The sequence below is a fragment of the Chlorocebus sabaeus genome, chromosome 17 (assembly GCF_047675955.1).
Source record: "Chlorocebus sabaeus isolate Y175 chromosome 17, mChlSab1.0.hap1, whole genome shotgun sequence".
In the NCBI taxonomy this organism is placed as follows: domain Eukaryota; kingdom Metazoa; phylum Chordata; class Mammalia; order Primates; family Cercopithecidae; genus Chlorocebus; species Chlorocebus sabaeus.
The window spans coordinates 28,178,641-28,190,227 of NC_132920.1; the positions used below are offsets into that span (position 1 = coordinate 28,178,641).

Consider the following 11,587-nt stretch of genomic DNA (forward strand, 5'->3'; position numbering starts at 1 on the left):
TAAGTGTTGACTTTAGCATTGAATTGGCCAGACCAATTAACCAAGCAGTGCTGGACAGGTGCTTGCAGACCTTATGGTCTATGATTATAGCATACCTTGGAGACTTACAGACAGTCACGTGGCTGTCTAAGGCCATGATGCCAAGAAGGACACATTCAGTACAGGCTAGCCAGTGAACTACACAGGCCTGGGCCATACAGGCTATTTAAGTGATGTTCTTGTTGGGACCCCCTAAATTGAATAGCATTTGAGGTACTGTTGTGGTGGTGAAACCGAGATCTAAGAAGGAAAGACTGGTGAGAAAGAAATGCATAGGACTATGAAGTTGGGAATCTAGTTGAGAGACCAGAATAATAGGAATATTTCCCAACAATGTGAACATGTAGAAGGTCAAGAGGACACAGTAGAGAAGAAAATCCAGCCATGGATATTTGATGAATCCCATAAGAATGAAATCCTCCGCGAAACTTTCATTCAAGTGCTTCACTGAATTTCGATGACACCAACCTGCTAAAAAAAACACAAGTAAGATAAGAGTGATTTTTTAAAAGTTCTGAGTTGGTAGAAGTTCTGAAGACAGAACTTTTTCTAGGAAAAAATAGTTTTAGTAGGGAGAGATGGGACGCACCCTTAATAGAAATCATAACAATAATAGTGAATAATGAATGAATGAATGTAATAATTATTATAATTAACATTATGAGGTAATATTTGAAAAGCTCTTTCAGTAAAGAAAGTGGTTTCACATTTTTCCCCCAACTCAAAACCATGTGTGATAGGTTAGTAGACTTTAGTTGTTATGGTTTTTATGTCTGACTAAAGAAACCAGTGGGAAGTGGGCTGCAAATTCTCCCAGATGCCTGGCACTTACTATGTTACAGTAAACATCATTGAACTTGTTTTCTCATTTTCAAAGAACTCATTATGATACATGTTTGTCAGGATTGTTGGGTCAATTAAATAAGATTGACCTGGAATATGGTAGATGTTCAATAATGCTAACTCTTCCTTTCCCTGAAATAAGAGGGTAAGTGAATGTTCATGAATACGTACAAAAATGTTGATGTATGTATAGATGGACATCCCTCTCAATTCAGGTCTGTGTGTAACACTGTACTTAAAGCTGGAGTTCTGCAAATACGATTCACTTGCTTCAAAATCACTTGGAGTGCATATTAAAAATTCACATTTCTGGGCCCTTAACAAAACAAGAATTAAAACCTCTGGGGGTAAACCTCAAGAAACTGTTTTTAACTCGTTCACTAGGTGACTCAAACATACATTTAAGCTAGAGAATCACTGCATTACAGCATCATACTGTTTTTTAAATTGTAGAACTAAAGTTCAATTCCCAGTGGGGCCAATTATTTATTTCCTTAAGGACTAAAACTCTTTTTTGAAGACTAAGGGCATATAAGCAAATATAAATTACTATTGTTACAATTAAGTAATATTTAGAAAATCAGTTGTAAAATAGATAAAATGCTGGGTTCCCTAGAATCAACAACAAATTCTATCAAAGTTCAAAAAATGCCTTTAAGGATTGATAACATATTTGTTGCCCTCCCGGCCAGAAAAAGAGAGGACAAGGAAGAGCTTCAGCAAAGATGTCACAAAGAAAGGTCTTGGAAAACCAAGGATACTCATCTGTCTGAGGCTGGAGGGTTTCTGATGGAAAGTGATGGATGATAAATTGCAGAATGAGTAAAGAAAAGCTGAAAGGTCATGCTGAAGAATTTGAATAAACTTTATGAGTCCTTGTGCAAAGTATTATGTCTACATTTTATATTTATGTGGATAAAGTAATAATAGTATTAAGAACCACTACTTATTTAGAGTCTATTATGTGCTACATATTTGGCAGATATTTTCTATTTTTAAAGTTAGTCTGCAAAATATCTCATTATCTATTTACTAAATCACCCAGCTAGAAAGTAGTTACATCTAGTGTTTAGTAGAGATGGAACCCAATGTATGTGTGGTATCAAAGACTATGCACTTTCAATTTGGTAAGTAGAAATCACATATATGTACTGGTTTCCACACTGAACAATCAGTTCCATGGTTAAAGATAGGATATTCGTTTTGAGAAATTCTAGTTAAGTACTCAGTCCTTCAGAATGTTTTCTACTACAATACAAAATCAAATAATAAAAATTGAGTAGAGTTGGAAAAAGCTTTTGATAGAAATAAAAAATAAGCTTTTCAACATTATAGGATGAAAATTAAATAACTCAGCAAATTTCATCTTTTGCTTTGGCACCCAAAATGGCCAAGAACTAAACTCAAATTCAAGTACTCTCTTGGACCTACATTTGATGTTATCATGGTTTACCCGTCTATCATACAGCTCTTGTTTTCATGTTTCTAATAGCTCCTTTTGTAACAATCAGGAAAGACTAGGTTATGCTGAGGTAACAAGTTAACTCAAATTCTGTGTGGCTTAAAACCACAAAGATTTGTTTTTTGCTCATGCCACATATCCACTGAGAGTTGGCTGGGGCCCCTGGTCAACATCATTCTCACTCTGAGATCACTGTGATGGAGCAGCTTTTCTGGAAACATCGCTGACCCCCATAGCAGAACAAAAGAGAACTCCAGAGTATTTCATATTGGCAATTAAATACCTGCAGAATGGAAGTAGTAGACATTCTTTCCTTCACAACTCATTGCCAGAATTAGTCACATGGGCTCTCTCAAATACAACAGGGACAGAAAGTGCACTACTACCATGAGCCCGGAAGGCTGGTAGACAGAGGTATTTGCTGAACAACACTACAACTATTATATATTGTTTATGTAATTTAATTGTCTGAAAATTTTTTTGTAATTAGTCAGAAATAATTCAAAAGTGAAAAGTGGGGGGGGGGGACCCTCTTTTTCAGCTTTGAGGATTAAAACAGTCCTAGGATTGAAGTCCATTATTTCATGTTTGCAAGGAAAGAAATTGCACTCATACACTATAAGACCAAGTTATTAAATTGTCTCTCTTACATCATTAGTATACATACATCTGTCAATATATAACACCTTTTCTTTTTCTATCCATGCCACTTATATGAAGCATTTAGAGGGAACCAGCTTAATATTCTTAACATAACCATAAGGTTTTTGTTTGTTTTAAAAGATGTATTAATTTATTTAATAGTTAGTTAAAAGGTCAAACTGTGTAATAGGTGTTAAGGATTAGAAGCCCACTATCTCAGGGAGACTGATATGTAAACAGATAATTGCACTCCAGTAGTGTAAAGAGCTATGGTGGAATAATATGTAAAGGAGAATGACAGTAAACTAAAAAGGCACCTTGACTACATGTGATTTATTTGTTGTTTATTCACTTAACACACACTGTGAAAGTGTTGAAGATACAGTGGTGAAAAGGATATTTATAATCACTGCAATCATGGAATTGCACTAGGAAATGTAGGCACGAAATAAATACTAAAAATAGGCTTTGTACAGGTGTCTCACACCTGTAATCCCAGCACTTTGGGAAGTCGAGGTGGGAGTTTGAGACCAGCCTGGACAACATAGCAAAACCCCTGTCTCAAAAAGAAATAAAAAATAATAATAAATACACACTAAATATAAAAGTAACAAATTCTATGACTGATGAAATACAGAGTGCTATGGAAGCAGTCATATTTCAGAAAAGACCTACAATATGCCAGGGCTTCCTATGTTCTAGGAATACAATAAACAAGACCAGGTTCCTATCCTCAGAGATATTTTGCTGAGAGAAGTTTTCCTGGGAAAAATATCATTTATCTAATACTAAAGAATATGAAGGTAGTAAGTACATAACAACAGGGTGAAGAGAGTTAAAAACAGAGAAAAATAACATATGTGAAGGTCTGAAGGTGGAATGCTATGTCTGGTTAAAGTAACTGCTGTGAGTTTGTGACCTCGTTTCAGAGACTTAACTGTATCAAGCAGGAGAGAAGCTCAGAATAAGTGATTTGAAGAGGAAACACCATAGAAACTAACTCTGAAAGACAAGCAGATTTCTTCTGTGGTACTTGGAATGAGTGATATGATTGTCCACATTAAGATAGTAGAAAATAATCTTGCCTTTTAAAAACATACACTTAAATATGTCAATTAGGAAGTAAGAGTACTTCGGTTAAATATAAAATAGTGGAAGATTTGTGGCAAGAAGATTGCTGTAACGTATGTGCTGAGTCTTTCTGAATCACTCCATTAAAAAGGCATAACAATTAGGATAAAAAACCACATGAACAAAAACCCATCAGCAATATCGTCAACAAAATGAGGTAATTAAGTGTTCTTACAGACTCTCAAATATGACCGAGTAGGAGCTACTCAATAACAAATGCAAGGTACAACAACCGTAAGAGAGGAAATGAGGAGAAAGAAAATGAACTTCTGATGGCCCTCAGAACTGGAAAATCCAGAAATTAGTAATGGGCATTCGCCTACTAAAAGGAGGAGAGGGCTCTACCTGAGAATAGAAGCTCAGCAAATTGATCTAATGACAGTGGCTGAAAGGGAGAGTTTTTACAGGTTCTGATTCATAAGTAAGTGCAAGGAGACCAGAGGAAGGCCAGATATACTGAGGTTGTCTGGGCCCTGTGAACCCTTGAAATGAAGGAACTTTCTATAATAAAAACCCACACCATGACAGGGTGCAGGGGCTCATGCCTGTAATCCCAGCACTTTGGGAGGCTGAGGTTGGCAGATCACTTGAGGCAGGAGTTCTAGACCAGCCTGGCCAACATGGCGAAACCCCGTCTCTACTAAAATACAAAAATTAGCCAGGAGTGGTGGCCCGCACTTGTAATCCCAGCTAAGCAGGAGAAGCGCTTGAACCAGAGAGGCTGCGGCTTCAGTGAGCCGAGATAGTCATCTCAAAAAACAAAACAATCCCACATTCACATTAAACAACTAAGAACAAAGAAAAAAGAAGTGAAAGTAGACCTAAACAAATGGATATTCATTCTATGTTCTTGGATTGGTCATCATAAATATATCACTTTTCTTTATAAATTTATATAAATTATATTACATTTATAAATTTAATCCAAAATCAGTAAATAAAAAGTACTGCTCATTTAGTCACAGAAACCTAAAGAGAGCCCAACAATCTTCTAGAGTTGGGGAGTTAGCATTCAAGGAAGCCAAAGTAACTAAAATTCACAGGCAAAGTACAAAGGGGAAGAGGGCTACTGACAGGGAGAGTTCTGAAGATCTGCAGAGGGTTCTTTGGCAATTAGAAAGACTTTTAGTTGGGTTCTGTGTCCCTTGACATACCATCATCATCATGTTGTTTTTCAGCACTTTCATAGTTTCTGGCACTACAAGAGTATCCAGGCTTATCTTGTATATTTCCTCCCCAGTCCTACCATTCACCACTTCTCCAAGGAGCCCTGGTTCCTTTTATTGGAAAATTGTTTTAGAAACCAAGATCTGGGCACTAGGTGTCCTTATTGCTAATGGGATATTGTTGCCTTTAGGCCCTTTCAGCTGACAGACCAACAAAATACATGCTTGTGTGTTTTATGTGTACATACATAATATATATACATATTATATACATACAAATATCTATAAATCTATATATCTGTTTGTATCTATATTAAGCTAAATTTGAGTTCATACTGATATTTCCAATTCCAATCCATTTTCACCTGGATCATTCCAGCCTTCGTCCCTTGCTTGTCTATAATTCACTCCCAAAGTGAGAAGCCTGGCTCTCACCATCTAGCATTCATTTATTTAATTGTTCAATTCCAGTATCCATGTAGAGGGGTTTCAGAATTGTTAATCCATACTCTCCTGGTAAATGACTTCATCAACTAGAGTACAATGTTATGTACAGTTCTTTTTGACTTTAGTCTTGCAGACTCTACTAATTTCCAAAGTTACTTAGTTCAGCAGCTTTCCGCTCTACTTCCTTCAATGAAGTTGTTTTATAGATTTGAAACACAGTTATATTCTTTAGTCACAGTACAAGTTCCATTCTGGGATGCTGATAGGAGAATCTTTTTAATAGGTGATGTATAAGCAAACCGTTTGCTACCAAGGTCTATTATTTTGGTTACTTTTTCAGCGAGTTCCAGCATATATCTAGTTTTGGGGCAAATAATTTGTGATTATTAGTAAGTTTTGAAGTATTGAGACTATTGTATGCAGCTTTTAAAATATGTTAGGTCAACTATTCCATTTTATGTAAACATCGTTATAACTGTATAAGAAAACAGTTGTGGCCGGGTGCAGTGGTTCATGCCTGTAATCCCAGCACTTTGGGAGGCCAAGGCGGGTGGATCACAAGGTCAGGAGATGGAGACCATCCTGGCTAACACAGTGAAACCCCGTCTCCACCAAAAAAAAAAAAAAAAAAAAAAAAGTACAAAAAAAAAGAAAGCAAACAGTTGCAAAATCATGTGTGGATTGCCTACTGTGATTTTGAATAAATAAAAACTATGAAAGTGGTCACTATGATCATACTCAGCCAGAATCTATTACATTTTGATGTGCTACAATTATTTTCTGAATACACAGTGTTCCACTGTCAATGATAGTTGTTTGATGTTTTCTTCATTGTTTTTGTATTCTATAAATAATTTACTAACCAGATGCAGTCTTTTGACAGCAGTTTGAGATTCAGAAATTTCACAAAAAGCAAATAAAACAGAAGCATAATTCTATCTATTAAACAGATACATTGCTAAACTTAGAAATGCTTTAAGGTGTTTCTAAATATCCAAATACTTGGTGGCCATAATCAAAAGCACACTGACTGCACCAAAATGAATATGTATTGAACAAATTTTTTGTGCTTAGCATAATTTAATTCAGAGAAGAGCTTTTAGGTATGGAATTTAATCATGATGATCCTGATTTTTATTATTGTGTGAATTTCTATATGTTTGCTACCTCAACTAGAATATATGAGGCCAACATTTTCATGCACTCTTTCTTAAATATTTTATTTAACTGTTGATCTACTTCCTTAATTATTTTAAAATTCTGTATTGCTTCTGTACATGTATGAATAGAAAAAAAGGATAGATTTTGTTTACTTGCTAGTAGAAGTTAGTAAATTGTTAAGCTTTGGGATTTCTATCATAAAATGAAATAAGAGCTTAAAGTGTGGTTTGAAGAGCTAAACACTTGGCCCCAAAAATGTTTGTTCAAATAATAATAATGCTGACCCTTACTGAAAGCATTTTTGTTAAACAGTAATTTATTTGTATTTATTCTTCAAAACGTTCTTATAGCAATTCCATTATCATTAAAGAAACAAGGGAAGTGAAACCCAGTGAAGTTATGTAGTTTGCCTAAACTACATAGTTATTAAAGAGGACAGCTGAGGGTTGTACCCAGGCATTCTGATGTGACTTCGAATGGATCCCTGTCCAGGGTCGGAATCTAACGAGGGGCAGCATGTAATAGGGTGCAGCAAAGGTAAAGCTGAAAGTCAATTAACTATTTAAGGATGTTACCTAGGGTTGTTAGAATAACATGGTGATGAGAGTCATACTGTCTCATAAAAGATAAAGGAAAACAAAAAATAGATCTGCTAGTGGCTTATAAGAAGGGCAGAGAAATCTTTTCGGTTTTACTCATACACTCCTCATCTTCTTTGTTTGCTTAATTTTTCTCCATAGAATTCACCACAATCTGACATAATATTTATGTTATGATCTAGTCATTATCTTCCATACTCTTCTAGAAGATAAGGTCCATGAGGGTAAGAATTTGTTGGGGTGGAGGGATGGTGAGGGGTTGGCATTTATTAAACTGTCCTACCCCTGGCCTTGGAGCAGTACCTTGCACATAGAAGGCAGTCAATACATCTGTGTTGAATTAATGGCCAAAATAATGAGATATGCAAACACATGCAAATGAAACTAATCAAGTAAGGTTGGCCCTTATTAGCTTTGGATGTTTGAAAATTTTCCTTAATTTGCTCTATTCCTTCAGCACTTTTGTTCCAGCCCCAGAGATGCACCAGCCTCTGGCAAATACAGCTTCTAACTGGCCGTCACTATAAAGTGTTCCTAGTTCATTTTATAAGAGAGTTAACAGGGCTTTAAAAATTATTTTCCTCCTGTTCTCTTCAAAAGGCAAGTAGGACCCTGCAACTATGCTAATTTCCCATCTGTTTTATGGTAGACTTACTACTTTACGGTAGTATATAAATTTATATGAACTCTTCTGAAATCAGCTATAGAGCTGGACGTTACTGGATTCTAGAGATGACACAATCTACATCTATATAGGTTTTGAATCTGTGCATACACAGAGAAACTCAATAAATATTTGTTGGAAAAAAAGATCTGCCGGAATTTAATTCAAAACTTCACAAGGTTCTCATTTTCTTCTTTGAGCTTGGGAATTTTGCCTTCACATAATCCATAATTGATTGCATTAGAACTGGCAGTACACTGAGTACAGTGGAGAATTCAGGTACGGTACAGGTTAACGAAGAACTGGCTTTCTAGTGAAAATCAAAACTTCAAGGCCCTACTGGGATTCGAACCCAGGATCTCCTGTTTACAAGACAGGCGCTTTAACCAACTAAGCCATAGAGCCCACAGGTGCAAGCGAGTTGCCTATAGAATCTATTCCTGCCTTTAAATAAAATATTCTTGGCATAACGTCTGTACGCTCTACCACAGCTTGCGGTGAGAAAAGGGGCAAACTCCAAAAATACGTTTTCCTTACTTAGATGCACTGCGGAACTAACACAAACGAAAAAGTTTTCGGGCAGCTTAAATATTGGAACCGTTCATGCTTCAATTAGTCCAAGGATAACTACACGTAAAAGTCAAGGCTACTCACTTTTTCCGAATGTGATAAAGTTTCCTAAAATTAAATTTTGCAGGTACTACTTTTTATCATTTTAATGATTCGTCGTTCCAATGTCCTAAGGGGAATCTCTAACAAAGGAACTCCACAAGAGACTCGTAGACTACCTAGTTGGGCATATGGTGTTCTGACAGTCATTTGCACTCAGGAGGCAGCTATTTGGAGGGCAGAGGACCGGAGCGTCAACCCCTTCCCAATGTGAGCATCACTCTAGAGATTGTCTTCAGGGCTTATTTTTCTTTAGACTTGATCTCAGCTCGCTCTTACAACCAGTCAGGTTCTATTTTGTAATATCTTAGTTCTCTGGGCTGCACTTGGCAAGACAGGGGAGTCAGTTCGAATGTGTCTCTGGGTTAGGAAAGGTTAATACATTTAAGGTTGATTAAAGGAAACATCTGAACGTTCTCTGGAATCTCAATCTTTTTTCCAAAATGAATTATTTGAGCAATTAATTCTGAAGTTTCTACCATGATTTATAAGTATAGAGCTCAGGGTGAAAATCAGAAATCACCTTCATTTCTTTGCCACAAAAGCAATAAGGAATATTATCCTGGGATTTTCATTGGAATTCCTTTGGATCGCTAGATAAATTTTAGGGAGAACTGGTAAACTTTTAATCCATACATATGGCATAACACTCCATTTATTCTTTTATTAAATTTATTCCTATAAATTTGATGTTTACGTTATTATAATTTATACTTTAAAATTTTTATTTCTACTTTTTTTTTTTTTTTTTTTGAGACAAGGTCTCACTCTGTCACCCAGGCTGGAGTGCAATGGTGCGATCTCGGCTCACTACAACCTCTGCCTCCCAGGTTCAAATGATTCTCGTGCCTCAGCCTCCCGAGTAGCTGGGATTACAGGGTCATGCCACCACGCCCAGCTAAATTTGTTGTAGTTTTTGGTAGAGATGGAGTTTCACCATGTTGGCCAGGCCGGTCTCGAACTCTTGACCTCAAGTGATCTGCCCGCCTTGGTCTCCCACAGTGTTAGGATTACAGGCGTGAGCCACCGAGCCCAGTTTACAACTGGTGTTTAAAAGTATAATTCATTTTTATACTTACCCTATATAAAGACACCTTATTAAATTTAATTATTAATTCTAATAGTTTGTAGATTATTTTGAATCTTCCACAGACACAATTTTAATAAAGGATTAAATTTATGGGACAGATTTTAAAAATAAAGGAATTCATTTTCATTTCTTTCTGTTGCCTGAAATGAGGTTGACAGGAGACACAATAAAATCTGTTGTCACCAGTCAGTGCAACTAATTTAATAATAAAAGCTTAAAATAGCTACAACTTTGTATTACTTTTAGAAAATTAAAAATAACAAATATTTATATTTATAAAAACATTAACAGGGATTGGTAATATGTTTGAGGCTAATTCTGCTGCTTCATAAATAGAATAGTAAACAACAGACACACTGACTTCCCACTCTTGAATCTTCTGTCAATATATGCCTTGGTAAATGACATGCTCAGGAATTATGAGAGAGTGAATAAACCACTGTTAGGCCTCCCAAATAGTTTTTTTTTTTTTTTCCCCAATGGGAGCACCCAAAAGTTGAGGGAAAAAAATGGGTTTTTTTTGGTAATTATTGGCAACTTAAACCAAAAGAAATAGACAGATTATTCAAAACATATGTTGTGCTAATTGGACAGTCACTTAGGAAAAGAAAAACTTCAAGCTATGAAACTAAAATAAATTCCAAATACAGACAAATTGTAAAAGTAAAGAATGAAAAAAAACCCACCATTATAATTACTAGAAATGCCAAGACAGAAATTTTATATAACTTTGGTACAGAAAACTAATTTTTTACACAAAACTCAGAGACAATAAGAATTTAACATAATTCACTGCATTAAACAACATTTTAAAAATGTACTTCATCCCCTCAAAAAAGGCATAAAGTGACAAAACATCAAGTAAAACTGGGGGGAAAATATTTGTAACTTATATTTTAAAGAGTTAATTTTCTTCATTTCTATCTGTTGCCTGAGATAAGGTTGACAGCAGACACAACATAATCTGTTGTCGCCAGTTGGTGTAACCTATTTAATACTAAAAGCAGTATAGAGGTAAGAAGTAAAGGAAGTTTAAAAATGAAACTATAGAAATACAGTGAGGTAATGTCTTAACCTATCAGATTGGCAAACAACAGCAAAACAAAAACAGTTGTTTGTGGTAGTGCTGCCGAACAGCACTTAAAGATGTTGAATTAGTTTTCTGTAGCTTCTGTAACAAATCACAGTACCACAAACTTGGTGGCCTAAAATAAGTGACTTCTTTTCTCACATTTCTGGAGGTCAAAAGTCCAAAATCAGTATCACCGGTCTGAAATTAAGGTGTTGGCAGGGCTGTGCTCCCTCCAGAGGCTCTAGGGAAGAATATGTCCTTGCCTTTTCCCAGCCTCTGGTGACTGCCCACATTCCTTGGCTTGTGGTGGCATCACTCCTATCTGTGTCCCTGTGGTCACATTGCCTTCTCCTATTCTGTCACTGTATAATCTCCCTGTGCCTCTCTCTATTAAAGGCATTTGTGATGGTATTTGAGCTCCACTTGGATAATCCAGGATAATTTCCTTATCTTTAATGTATTCTCCAAAGACCCCATTTTTGGGGTTCTGTGCAAAATAAGGTAATATTCAGAGATTCTAGGAATTAGAATGTGGATATCATATCTTTTGGGGCATTTTTCATTCAGTCACAGGCACTGACATCCTTATTCCTCCATCTACA

At 36.0% G+C, this 11,587-nt stretch overlaps 1 non-coding gene across 1 annotated transcript; it reads right to left on the minus strand.

Moving 5' to 3' along the window:
- Nucleotides 1-8,485: 8,485 nt before the first annotated feature.
- On the minus strand, nt 8,486-8,559 carry TRNAT-UGU (transfer RNA threonine (anticodon UGU)). The gene has a single exon. It is a non-coding gene; the product is annotated as a tRNA-Thr (tRNA).
- Between the last annotated feature and the right edge of the window lie 3,028 nt (nt 8,560-11,587).